The sequence below is a fragment of the Dasypus novemcinctus genome, chromosome 23 (genome assembly GCF_030445035.2).
Source record: "Dasypus novemcinctus isolate mDasNov1 chromosome 23, mDasNov1.1.hap2, whole genome shotgun sequence".
Taxonomy (NCBI): domain Eukaryota; kingdom Metazoa; phylum Chordata; class Mammalia; order Cingulata; family Dasypodidae; genus Dasypus; species Dasypus novemcinctus.
The window spans coordinates 5982295-5995457 of record NC_080695.1 but is presented as its reverse complement, the minus strand read 5'-3'; the positions used below and the strand labels follow the sequence as shown (position 1 = coordinate 5995457).

General features: G+C 36.6%; 1 long non-coding RNA gene across 3 annotated transcripts in view; it reads left to right on the top strand.

The window, feature by feature from the left end:
- LOC131275445 (uncharacterized) overlaps positions 1–12810 on the top strand; it is a 32670-nt gene extending 19860 nt beyond the window's left edge. For 2 of the 3 annotated variants that reach the window (XR_011647152.1, XR_011647153.1), the window contains 2 exons: positions 4337–4450; positions 6111–7340. This is a non-coding gene — a long non-coding RNA (uncharacterized lncRNA). Of the gene's footprint in view, positions 1–4336; positions 4451–6110 lie in introns of all 3 variants that reach the window. The other variant, XR_011647151.1, reaches the window with a different exon arrangement.
- Positions 12811–13163: the final 353 nt, after the last annotated feature.

The window sequence follows — 13163 nt, the reverse complement described above, 5'->3', positions numbered from 1 at the left end:
TTATGTGGGTCTTCACCTACTGATATAACACACTATGACAAGAGGAACACTCACTACCTAGAGATCTGCCCCAGTGTGCCCAGTCCCACATGTCACCCACATCCAACATCCTACACTAGTAACCCTCCCCTGCCATATTTGCCAAAAGAACATTCCCAACACTGTATTTTCAGCCACATACCTGCAAATCCCAATGTTTACCTACTCCCTCCCCTAACCCTCTCCAGTTCCATGGACAGTCCAACCCACCCTCTATATCCTATAGCTTCACAAAGTAGCACCTCCCACCCCAGTAGCATCACTGCACCACTGTCATGCCCATCCACTACACAACAACACACTTCAAAATTATTATAGATTTTTCACATGTGGGCATTGACTCACAACCTTCTTCTCCCTTTCTTATCTTCCAGACTCTAGTTCTGTGAGTGTTCTCAACTTACTTAATTCATATTAGTGAGGTCAAGTAATATTTGTTCTTCAGTGACTGGCTTGCTTCACTCAACATAAGGTCTTTAAGATTCTTGTGATGTGGGCTATGGGTGGAAGGCTCATTGTCTCTTCAGAGAAAACCTAAGCTGTTTGATTTGTGGGTGTGGAACAGTAAGAGGCTGCAGTCCTGCCCTTAGGGACAATGGCAACAGGATCCAGTCCCAAGAAACAGTTTAACAATGCAAGGGCTATAAACTTTAAGTATTTAGGGAAAATGCAAAAACCGAATATGCTAAAAGCTTATCTAGAATATCTGGAGTCCCTGCTAAAAGCTTACCTAAGATGTGGAAGATATATATACTAATTGAAGCCTATTGAGAACTGAAACAAAGAGACCATTTGGCCTTTCCTCTCTGTATAAAAGACTTTTGAAAATCTTGTTCAGGGCTCGGGATTCAAACAGAAAGCTCCCGAATCCGGCCGGCCGTCAATAAACCATTTTTCCTTCTCAAAATCATTCCTGAGTCCTGGCCTCTCTATACTCAAATAATTGAACTTCTCTCAAATTCTACAACATTTTTGGTGACTCTGGTGGGACAACAAATGAAGGCCAGAGACGGTAGCATTTTGCTGCCCCTTCCAAATCCCTGAGGAAGCCGGGAGGACTCGGGTGAACCCCAAATCTGGGCGCCCCTGGATTAAATTTAATCCAGAAAAGATGTGGGCTCCACCAGAATCTTCCCGACAAAAATCGAGGGCAATGGAAGGTCTGAAGAGAAAGATTCTGGGAACGAAAAAGAACTCCGAACATGGAAGAAGGTAAGACTCCCCGGTGAGCACAGTCTGGAAGGCCCTAGCTTTAATTGCTAGGAAGGGGAGGCTGATCACCTCCCGAGAGAACCCTAGTAGCCCCAGAAGGTTGGGGGGAAGCCGTTCTCTCTAGGCTTGGGAAAAGGAGAAAAACCGGGGAAAAGCCCTGGTGTTTTGGGTTTGTCTAACTGCATGTTAGAATCTGGTACTGGTCTTATATCCACTAAAGGAGTGGAGTCTTGATTTTAATAGGAAGGGTTATTTATAGGTTCAAGTCCTAACGTCCTGGAAATTGGTCTGGATTAAAACAAACAAACAAACAAACTTGGTTACAGAAAAACAGATCGGCTTTTCTAGTGGAGCTTGGTCTGGGTGTAAAGTTGAACAGTGGAAAAGTCTAGCTGAAATCTTTTGTTATGGTGCTAATTTGTGAATGAATTCGCTTTATACCAAATGTTAAGTGTTCTGAGGTTTGTGATGGCTGTGGGGGCAGCCATGGTGAAAATAAATATATAAACTTGTGGGTCAGATTATTGACCTTTGTGCTTCTGTCTACGTCAGCTCAATGCTAGTGTTGGAGTTGTGTCCTTATGTAAAGTAGAATTACAGCTGAGCTGGAGCCCTCCCTTGCCATTGGCAAGGGGGTGAAATGATTCTGGGGCAAAAGCTGAGGAGTCTGGATGTTTGCAGAGTCTAGATGTTTGTGCATGCTCTGCTGTCTTGTCTCTGGTCTGGCCCTTTGCCGGGGCTTGGAGGCCATCTGTGTCCGCGCCACGCACCCAAGTTTGTTGGGGATGTCCCAGTCAGGGTGACTGGGTCCCCAGGAGAGTTGCCAAATTTGAGTAGGTTCTGTCTGCCCATTTTAGCTGAAAGCTGGAAATGGGGGAGTGGCTTGCCCCTTTCCAGTGAGTCCACCCTTCTATTCATAAGCCGCATTCCTGTTTGTTGTGCACCCGACTGCCTGGAAGGGGGGGAAGTGAAGGGGGTGGAAAGCAGAATCAGTATAAATGCAGTAAAGTTCCCTCCTTAGGGTGTCAAAGCCAAAATATGTTTGCATTCTGCCCAGGTTCTTAGAAGGTATTGTAGTAACTTTAAGTAAGAGAATGTGTTCTGTGAAGGTAAAATTTGTCTTAAAGGTATAAATAATTATAAAGGTTTTACAAACCATTGTTTAAATTAAGGTATTTAAATGGCTAATTGCAGAAAGTCATTATTAAACAAAAATTGAATTGATAATAATAATAAAAGGTAATTTTATAACAAATTTATTTGGCAGCCAGCCTCCCCTGCCAACTTGCTTCCAAAGAAACTGTTTCTGGTATTACATGCTAAGTATTTAAAGTGAAGAAAAGTTCATTATTTTAACAAGCTTTTTAGTATTAATGGCAATTATATGTTGTAAGAAGTTTGCCTGGTAACTTAGTATGTGGGATATATGGAATGTGTTTTTATTGTTAAGGAAACAGAAGATGACTTTGTCGTTAAAATCATTTATAAATGCATTTATATTATAAAACAGTGGAAAGGTAATAACTGAAATTATAGCTGGGTGAATTTAGCCTGAAATTATTATTTAAGTGTAAACTCTAAACTTTACCTTTCCTTAGTTTATGGTTACTTCAAGGCTAACCTCACCCCTTGCCTTTGCCTATGGTTATTTCATAATAGCTTCTGCCCCTATAGGCCAGAGAAGAGCTTGGACATCACTGTCTCCTGTCCTGGTATTAGTAACCCTTTCTCTCATGAATTCAAGTGTAAACTAAATAAATTGCTGCCTGATGGAATAAGGTTAAATGACCACTGGAATTTTATTATCTCCAAAATCAAAAGAGGGGTGGAGGGGGAGAAGTCTCCTGCCTGGACAATCAGTGTCCCTAAGAGGGCAATTCATGAGAGAAACGTCTGTCTCCCTGAGTCTTCAAATAGCCTCAGTAAATATATAAGATTAATCTTGTTGTTTATCCAAAATTCTGCTAATTTCAAAGTAAAATACAAAGTTCTAAAACAAAATGGTGCTAAAGCATTGAAAACATTTTGGTTATTACAATCCATTAAGTAAGAAGGAAAATTCTTGTGGTAAACTGCATGGTCATAGTGCAAATTAAGGAAAGTTTCAGGAGTCTTTGAAATGTTTGCAGTCACATTTGTTTTGTAAAGATTAGAAGTTTAAAGTAATTAAAGTTATGTTTTTGTCTCAAACTATTTATATCTGCCTATTTGCTTAAATTGTTGAGGTTAAATATGCAGTTATATAAGTAATATGTATTTCTGGACCCCTAATTATTTAAGCTAAGCAGTATATAAAATAATGCAAATTATAAGTAATATCAATGAGTTGTGTTTGTGTCTAACTCTTTGTGTCTGCCCATTTAAAAAAAAAAAGCTCAGTGTATGTCTTCATACATCAGGATAATATCAAATTAACAAATAAAATTCTTAAAAGAGCTCTATTCAAATTGTTAAAAATTAAATATGCAGTTATATTTGTAAATATTCTTAAAGCCCAAATTAAACTAAGCAGGATGAAAAAGTCATAGAAATCTGATTATAGAAACAATTGGGAAAGGGCCTCCTCTTTGCAAGAGCTTTAAAGGCAAGACTACGTGTGGCAGATTAAACCTATCTACTAAGCTAGGGAATTAAGAATCAGTTTGCCCTGTAATTTCCCAGTTTAAACCTTTTGTCAGCCATAAAATAAAAAAAAAACAAAGATTAGGTTAATTTTCACGTAAGAAAAAAATTGTTGATTGGTGTAACCTGGTGGCCTGCTGCCTCAGTCTCCCACTCCCGGGTTGGACAGCAGTGGAGGAAACCAGTTTAGGCCAGTCCTATGGGCAGTGGAAGGATGCCCAAGAAGGACTAAGTAGATGCCATTTCAGCACTAAATTCTATTCCTTATTTGACAAAGGGGAGCAGGTAAAAACTAAAATGGTTGGAATGTGATAGAGGAAGCAGTTAAATCACAAACTTTTGCGTGGGAAGGTTAGATCTCAAATAAGCTGTAACTTCTGAAGTATCCAATCTATGGAAAAACAGAGGAAGAGCTTGCATGCTAGACTTAGGGGTATAAATTGTGTCATTTTTCTTTGTTCAGGGCACCAGCCATATCTGGCTCTGCGCACCTTCTTGCAAGATTGAGAATAAATTCTTGTCCACAATCTGGTGAACCTTATTTTCTTTCAGAAGATTTCTTTCCAACAAAATAAAGGTAATTAGTGGCTCTATTAACAAATTTCAGTAAGTAAAGGAAAGTCCATAAAAACTATGGAGAGATCTTTCCTGGGTTATGATTAAAAAAAAAAAAATTAAATAATTGTTTAATGTGTTTTAAAACCTGGTAGTCAGTATGCTTTTAAATTATTAATTTTCATAACTTAAACAAAGAAAAGAAGTTTTTAGCTTCCTGTAAGGGAAAAAGAGAACATTCCTTGCATAAACTATTATGGTTTCAATTTTATTTAACTTGAGTGTAATCTCCCATAGTTAATTTATAAACTAAATTAACATTATATGTACAAAATCTTTACAGTAATGAAAATTGTAAGTTCACATTGGTGAAATTAGGCTAAAGGAAAAAGATTGTAGATATGCTCTCTTAAATAAAGAGTAAATTTCTTTCATTGGTAATTGTAATTTAGTAGGTTTATTTAAACATGAGGTGGCTAGTCAATGTGGTTATAGTCAATTATAAAGAGTTTGTAAAACATCTTCCAAACTGAAAATGTTTAAATAATTCTAGTTGTAAAAGTCATTGTTAACTAAAAAACTTAGATTGGTATTGGTAACAGAAATAACTTCGTGATAATAAAACCTGTCTGAAGGCCACTGCAAAACACATTTAAGTCAATGGTAATAAAAAGTTGTCTTGATTCTATTGGAAATATTCTGTTTTCATTTTAACAATGAAAAATAATATTTTTCCTCTATTACTAAAGTAAAGTACCTACTGTTATCTTCATAGTAAAATTGTGTAAGTAAACAGCCATTTGATATATGTGTTGCGTTAAGTTGTTTAAAATATATAAAAACAAGGAATAAACTTTAACGTTGTCAAACTCTTGTGCATTCAAACCAGGCCTTGAATACATTACAGGTGGCCTCTCCATGTGAGTTATTGGCTAGGCTGGTCACTGACCCCTCAATTAAAATATGTGCTATATCAGTCTCTGGTTCTGCTCCTGAAGTCAATGGAAACTATACTGCAGTTTCAAGCTCCTGCAGCAGCCAATAATGACTCAGTACAGCCAAGTGTACAATGGATATCGCCTCCAGACTCGCACTGTTCCATGGTGCCGGAGAGCACTATGCACCAGGCTAGTAGAATACTGGAAAATCTCTCTAAGGTGAAGGATGCTGCAACTTGCTCACTGCATTGAAGAACATGCTAAGTAGAGCCATGATACCAGGATACTGTAAGTGAAACTTAAACACAATTGGCATTATGGCCTGCTCTCATGGAGAGATAACATGTAAGGTATTACAAACCTGAAACTCAAAACTAATAATTGCAACTCTGAATCCTTATGCATTAAGTAATACATTAGTTAATATTAAGTGCTGTACTTTTATCCTGTACTAAATATATGCCTAATAATTGTAATGTTATCTTTTCTATTTTGGATCAAGTGCAGAAGTATATTAGACATGTTAAATTCCTGGTAAAATCATTTTCTAAACAGTTAATAACATGTCTATAGAATAAGGTGGCAGTCTCAGCCAGTCTCAGTCAACTTCTATATTCTACTGTACTCTGCTGTGTAGCAAAGGTGAGGCTTGCTTGCTGATGTTGAGTCACCTATTGAACAAGTCAAAATTGCTAGAAATTGAACAATTAAAACCAAGGTGTTAAAAAAACCTTTATTCTGTAGTTCTAATCACTCCACAGGTGAAAACCAAGAGAATTTCCAACTTAGTGTTCTAATCCTGAGTGAAGCCAGTTGCCCAAGGAGTGCCAGTTGACCAGGAGCATCTGACAGAGCGAATTTGAGTGCCAATCATTGAACAGCTTGGAATGTGTCTTCAGACAAAGCTAAGTGTCTGTTGCAATTTTTCTCTAAAGATAAATAACTTAAAAAAAAAAAAGAATATATATGCTGTTCCCACCAGCTTTTAGGAAGGAGTGCCATCTTTATAGGCACCTAATCTTGTCTACCTCTGTAATCCAATGTCCTCTTTTAAAAACGGGTATTCCAAATTTTTAATTAAGTTTGTTTATTTCAGAGTGAACATCTTATTAACCATATGAAAACTTCATCCAACTTCGTACAGAATGCCAGATCCATCTTCCTCCAGTTAAATTAAATTAATAAGAGTTTTACACCTTATTAGGCAATGACTACAGCCCATGGCCAGCAGGAAGCAGTTACATAAAAGAGATCATCTCCCTTCAGCACCCCTTTTAAATTAAAGGTGTAAACTCTTTAAGAGTAAAATAAAAGTAATAGATGGATCTGGAACCTGACTGGAAATCCACTTGAGAGCCAGTGGCAGCAGAATAACTGCAGGAGGCCCCTGCCCAAGATTCTGCTGTCCAGAATGAAAAGTTCTAAACTTCTAAAAACAGTCCTGGATGCTGTACTAAAGACTGACAAATAATCAATCAAAACAACAAACAGCCATCCACCTCATAGCTCCAACAATAATTATGCCAAAGCTTAGCAAGTTAAACTTTGGCAAAAGGGGGGAATGATGTGGGCTATGGGCGGAAGGCTCATTGTCTCTTCAGAGAAAACCTAAGCTGTTTGACTTGTGGGTGTGGAACAGTAAGAGGCTGCAGTCCTGCCCTTAGGGACAATGGCAACAGGCTCTAGTCCCAGGAAACAGTTTAACAATGCAAGGGCTATAAACTTTAAGTATTTAGGGGAAATGCAAAAACAAAATATACTAAAAGCTTATCTAGAATATCTGGAGTCCCTGCTAAAAACTTACCTAAGATGTGGAAGATATATATGCTAATTGAGAACTGAAACAAAGGGACCATTTGGCCTTTCCTCTCTGTATAAAAGACGTTTGAAAATCTTGTTCAGGGCTCGGGATTCAAACAGAAAGCTCCTGAGTCTGGCCGGCCATCAATAAACCATTTTTCCTTCTCAAAATCATTCCTGAGTCCTGGCCTCTCTATACTCAAATAATTGAACTTCTCTCAAATTCTACAACACTTGCATGTTATCCTGTGTGTTAATACTGTATGCCTTCCTACAGCTGAGTAATATTTCATTGTATGCACATACCACATTTTATTTATCCATTCATCTGTTGATGGACATTTGGGTTCTTTCCAACTTTTGGCAATAGTAAGTAATGTCTCTATAAACATTGCTGTGCATATATCTGTTCATGTCCCTGGTACAATTCTTATGGGTATGTCCCAGCAGTGGGATTGCTGTATCATATGACAGTTCTATAGTTGGCTTCATAAGGAACTGCCAAACTGTCCTTCACAATGGCTTTAATATTCTACATTCTACATTCTCACCAGGAGTGGATAAGAGTTACCATCCCTTCACATCCTCTCCAACACTTGTATCCCTCTGTTTTTTAAAATTGGTGCCAGTGTAATGGGTGTAAGATAATATTTCATTGTAGTTTTGATTTATATTCCCCTAATAGCTAGGGATGTTGAGCATCTTTTCATTTGCTTTTTACCCATTTGTTTGTGTTTTTTTCATTTACTTATTCAAAAAATTTATTCCAAGAAATTGCTAGAAAGCATTAAACAAGACATAAAAGTCCTTATTCACAATTAGCTTATATTAGAGAACAAAATGATATCCAGTAATAATAAATGTTCTCAAAATCCTAAAATATAGTTTTACGATAGAGAATGAAAAACTCATAATTTAGAGTTGCCAGAAAAACACTCTCATTTATGATTTTGTGAATGTGTGATTTTGAAATTTTATTTTTAATGATTTTTTTAAAAAGTTACTAGATCACACAAAAGTAACATTAAAAACATGAGAGGGTCCCATATACTCCATTCCCCACCCCCCACTCCATCATTTTTAATTGTATTTTTTAAGATATATAGATCACAAAAAATGTTACATTAGAAAATATAAAAGGTTCCCGTATATCCCACTCACCCCCACCCCACTCCTCCCATATTGACAACTTCTTTCATCATTGTGGCACATTCATTGCATTTGATGAATACGTTTTGAAGTACTGCTACACAACGTGGATGATGGTTTACATTGTAGTTTACAGTCTTCCCCAATCCATTCAGTAGATTATGGCAGTATATATAATGTCCCTGCAATATCATTCAGGACAACTCCAAGTCCCAAAAGTGACCCCATATCACACCTCATTTGCAATATTATTATAGCTCCCACCTTTTTCTGACTATTGATTGCATGTAGAATTGTTTTCCAACCATTCACTTTCAGCCTCCTTGCCTCCCTGGTTCTAAGGTGAGTTTCTTGCAGACAGCATATAGATGAGTCATATTTCCTTATCCATTCTGCCAATCTTCTCCTATGGTTTAATTTTCAGTTTGATCATGTAATTGAAAAGAATACTGCAAAGCAGTTCTAATAGTAACTGTTGGAGAAAATATGGCTCTTACTGGGACACGGAGACTGATTGACCATAAGTAAAGAATTTATTGAGAAAGTCTCCCAACGGAGGGTATCTGAAGAACAGACTTCAGCCTACTTCTGTAAGGGGGGACTTGAATTTATACAGAACTTTCCTAGGTGGGGAAATGATAGTGGGAGGGGGGTTGAGGTTCCAAGTGAGATAATGGGAGGGAGTTGAAGGAGTTTATGATTTCCTGGAATTCCGCAGGAGCAGTTGTTTCTTCTCATCTGTAGGGATTAAAGGATATGTAAATAGTGAAGGTTTCCATCTATGTTTTGCTCTGATATGCAGGTAGAGGTAGTAAAGATCTCCATCTCCCTCTGATATGCAGATGGTGAAGATCTCTATCTTCCTTTATTCCTGTCTCTATAAGGTTTCTTTGTTTAACCTGTGGGAAAGTGCCATGCCCTGTCCTCAAATACAGGGGAGGGAGTTTGCCTTTTCCCAATGCTTATCAGGGGAAACTTAGCTACAGCTTGTTAATTACTGCAAACCTTTAACAGTTATATTATTTGATAATCAGAGACAGTGACCAGGTTTTATCAAGTTTCCTGGTCAATAGTTTGGATTGGCTCTAGTCATATCAATGGTATTTTTTGTCTTTTTTTTAATGTTACATTTTTAATGTTACATTAAAAAATATGAGGTCCCCATACAACCCCCACCCCCCTCACCCCACTCCTTACATACTGACAACCTCTTTCATCATGGGACAGTCATTGCATTTAGTGAATACATTTTTGAGCACTGCTGCATCACTTGGATGATGGTTTACATTGTAGTTTACACTTTCCCCCGGTCCACCCAGTGGGCATGGTAGGACATACAATGCCCAGCAACTGTTCCTGCAGTACCACCCAGGACAACTTCAAGTGCTGAAAATGCCCCCACATCATATCTTTTCTTCCCTCTCCCTACCCTCAGCAACTACTGTGGCCACTTTCTCACATCAATGCTACATTTTCTTCCATTACTAATCACAGTAATTCCACAGCAGTACACCAGTAAGTCCACTCTAATCCATACTCTATTCCTTCATCCTGTGGACCCTGGGATGGTTATGTCCACTCCACCTCTATATCAAGAGGGGGCTTAGATTCCACATGGATGATGGATGCAATTCTCCTGCTTGCAGTTGTAGGCACTCTAGGTTCCCTGGTCTGGTGGTTGACCTTCTTCCTCCCTGTCAGCTGGCTGGGGTAAGTCCAATAAACCAGAGGGTAAGAGTTGCAAGTCTGTTGAGGCGCAGGGCAATGGTATTTAATGTTCCTTCCCAATTTTGCTTTTCTTTTATAAAATACTTGGAAGCTTTCCAATCAATAAATTGTAAGGATGATACCCCAAACATAATCTGGAAACACTTGAGGTTGGCAGCTGTCCACAGACTCAAGAATTAGACTGGCTTATAGAGTTAGCATAAGAATGAGCCCATTGGAGAAACAGATCTTTATCTTGTGATTGTACAGTTAAGGATAGGAGAAAGCGTAGAAATGGGTTGAGTAATCATATTAAGAGAATTCAATTTTGAGGTAATCCTAACTTGTTTCGTATTTGGATTCTGTTTACTTCTTTTTTTTTTTTTTTTTTGCCTTATTGCTCTAGCAAGGACTTCTGACACCATATTGAATAACAGTGGGGAGAATGGGCATTCTTGTGGAAAAGCTTTCAGTCTTTCATCATTGAGTACCACGTTACCCGTGGGTTTTTTCATATATGCACTTTATCATGTTGAAAAATTTCCTTCTATTTCTACCTTTTGAAGTTTTATATCAAGGAAAGGTGCTGTATTTTGTCAAATGCCTTTTCTGCATCAAATAAGAACATAATGCATTAATTCTTTTTAAATTTATTATTGTAGTGTTTTACACTGATTGATTTTATGTTGAACCACCTCACATACCTGATATAAAGCCCTCTTGATTGTGATACATCATATTTTACAGGTGTTTTTGGATTTTGTGAGCAAATATTTTTTTTAGGATTTTTACATCTCTTTTCATTAAAGAACATGGGCTGTAATTTTCTTTTTTCATAATATCTTTAGGGCAGTGTTAGCTTCATAGAGTGAATTGGGTAGCATTACTTCCTACTTAATATTTTGGAAGCATTTGAGCAATATTTTTATTAGATCATCTTTAAATGATTGGTAGAATTCACCTATGAAACCATCTTTTCTTAGACTTTTCTTTCATTTTGGGGATTTTTTTTAACAAATCAATTTTATTGATATTTATAAAATATCAGTCTATCCAAAGTGTACAATCAATGGAATTCTGTTGTGCATTCATCACGCCAATCACTTCCAGAACATTTTCATTATTTTGATGATAATAATAATACTAAAATAACAAAAACCAAGTCAACAAAACTAATCACCTCTCAATCTGTCTGTGCTTCCCCTGACATACATAGCTGCAATTATTTCCTTCTCTCCAGTTTATATTTTGTAAAAGCAGTCTTATATATGCAATGTCACCCATATTCATATTTTACATGAGGTTTCACTATGTTATACACTCCCATGTTCCTTTTTTAGCTTTCCTTTTAGTAATATAAATGTCCTTTCAACCACTGTCATTTTGGGAATAATTTTGAAGACTGTTTCAACTTCATTTTTTTGTTGTTGTTGTTTGGTTTGTTTAGGTCTTCTATTTCTTTTATTTATTTTCATCATTGTGGCACATTCATTGCACTTGGTGAATACATTTTGGAGCACTGCTGCATCACATGGATAGTGGTTTAAATTGTAGTTTACACTCTTCCTCAGTCCACCCAGTGAGCATGGTAACAATGTTCAGCATCTGTCCTTACAGTACCACCCAAGACAACTCCAAGTCCTGAATATGCCCCCACATCATATCTCTTCTTCCCTCTCCCTCCCCTCAGCAGCTACTGTGGCCACTTTCTGTTTCTTTTAGATTCAGTGTAGCTTGTTCACATTTTTTAGAAATTTGTCCATTTCATCAATGTTGTCTAGTTGGTTGGCATACAGTTTTTGATATTTATAGTATCCTTTTATAATCTCTTATTTCTGCTGGGTCAAGGATAATGTCACCCTTCTCATTTCTGATTTTATTTATTTTTTATTTGTTAATCTAGCCAAGGGCTTGTTGATTTTGTTGTTCTTTTCCAAGAAACATCTTGTGGTTCTGTTGATTTTCTCTATTGTTTTTAATTCTCCATTTCATTTATTTCTGCTCTAATTTTTGTTATTTCTTTCCTTGTTTTAGTATTGATTTCCTATTCTTTTTCTCATTCCTCCAGGTGTGCAGTTAGTTCTTTTATTTTAGCTCTTCTTTTTTTAAGTGAGCATTGAAACCTATAAATTTCTCTCCTACCATTCCCTTTTCAGGAATCCTATGTTTTGATATGTTGTGCTCTCATTTTCATTTGTCTTGAAGTATTTAATGATTTCTTTTGCAATTTCTTCTCTAAACTATTGATTATTTAAGAGTATATTGTTTACTGTCCATATATCTGTGAATTTTCCTTTTTAATACCTCCTATTCATTTCCAACATTTTTCCATTATGATCAGTGAAAATGCTTTGTATAACTTCAATGTTTTAAAATTTATGGAGATATGACTTAAATCCCAATATATCACCTATTTTGGAGAAAGATCCATGAGTGCTTGAGTAGAGTATATATCCTGCTGTTTTGCAGTGCAGTGTTCTATAAATATCTATTAGACCTGGTTCATTTATCACATTAGGCAAGCTTTCAGTTTCCTTAATTATCACCTTTTCAGATATTCCATCTAACACTGACTGGCAGTGTTGAAGTCTAAGAATTATTATAAAGACATTTATTTCCCCCTTCAATTTTGCTAGTGTATGTCTCATATATTTTGGGCATCTATGGTAGGTGGATAAATATTTATTATTGCTATTTTTCTTGGTGAATTGTTCCTTTTATAATATATTGTACTATATTACATCTCTTATAACAGTTTTCCAATTAAAATCGATTTTGTCTGACATTAGTATCACTGCACCTTCTCTTTTTTATTGATACTAGCTTGGAATATCTTATTCCAACCTTTCACATTCAGCCTGATTGTATTCTGGTATCTAAGATGAGTCTTCTGTAGAAAGCAAGGATGGCTTATTTTAAAAATCAGTTCGTTCAGTCTATATCTTTTTTGTTGTTGTTGGCAGGTTATAGAATATGCAAAACTTTAATCACATGTTAATGCCAAATCATTACAAAATGGATGCAGCAATATACAATCTCAGAAAGAGTTTCATGTATTCCATATTCCCACAAACACTTGTTTTTGAAAAACTTATATTTGCAAATTGATCAGATATGAGATAATCATACTTTTTGCATGTT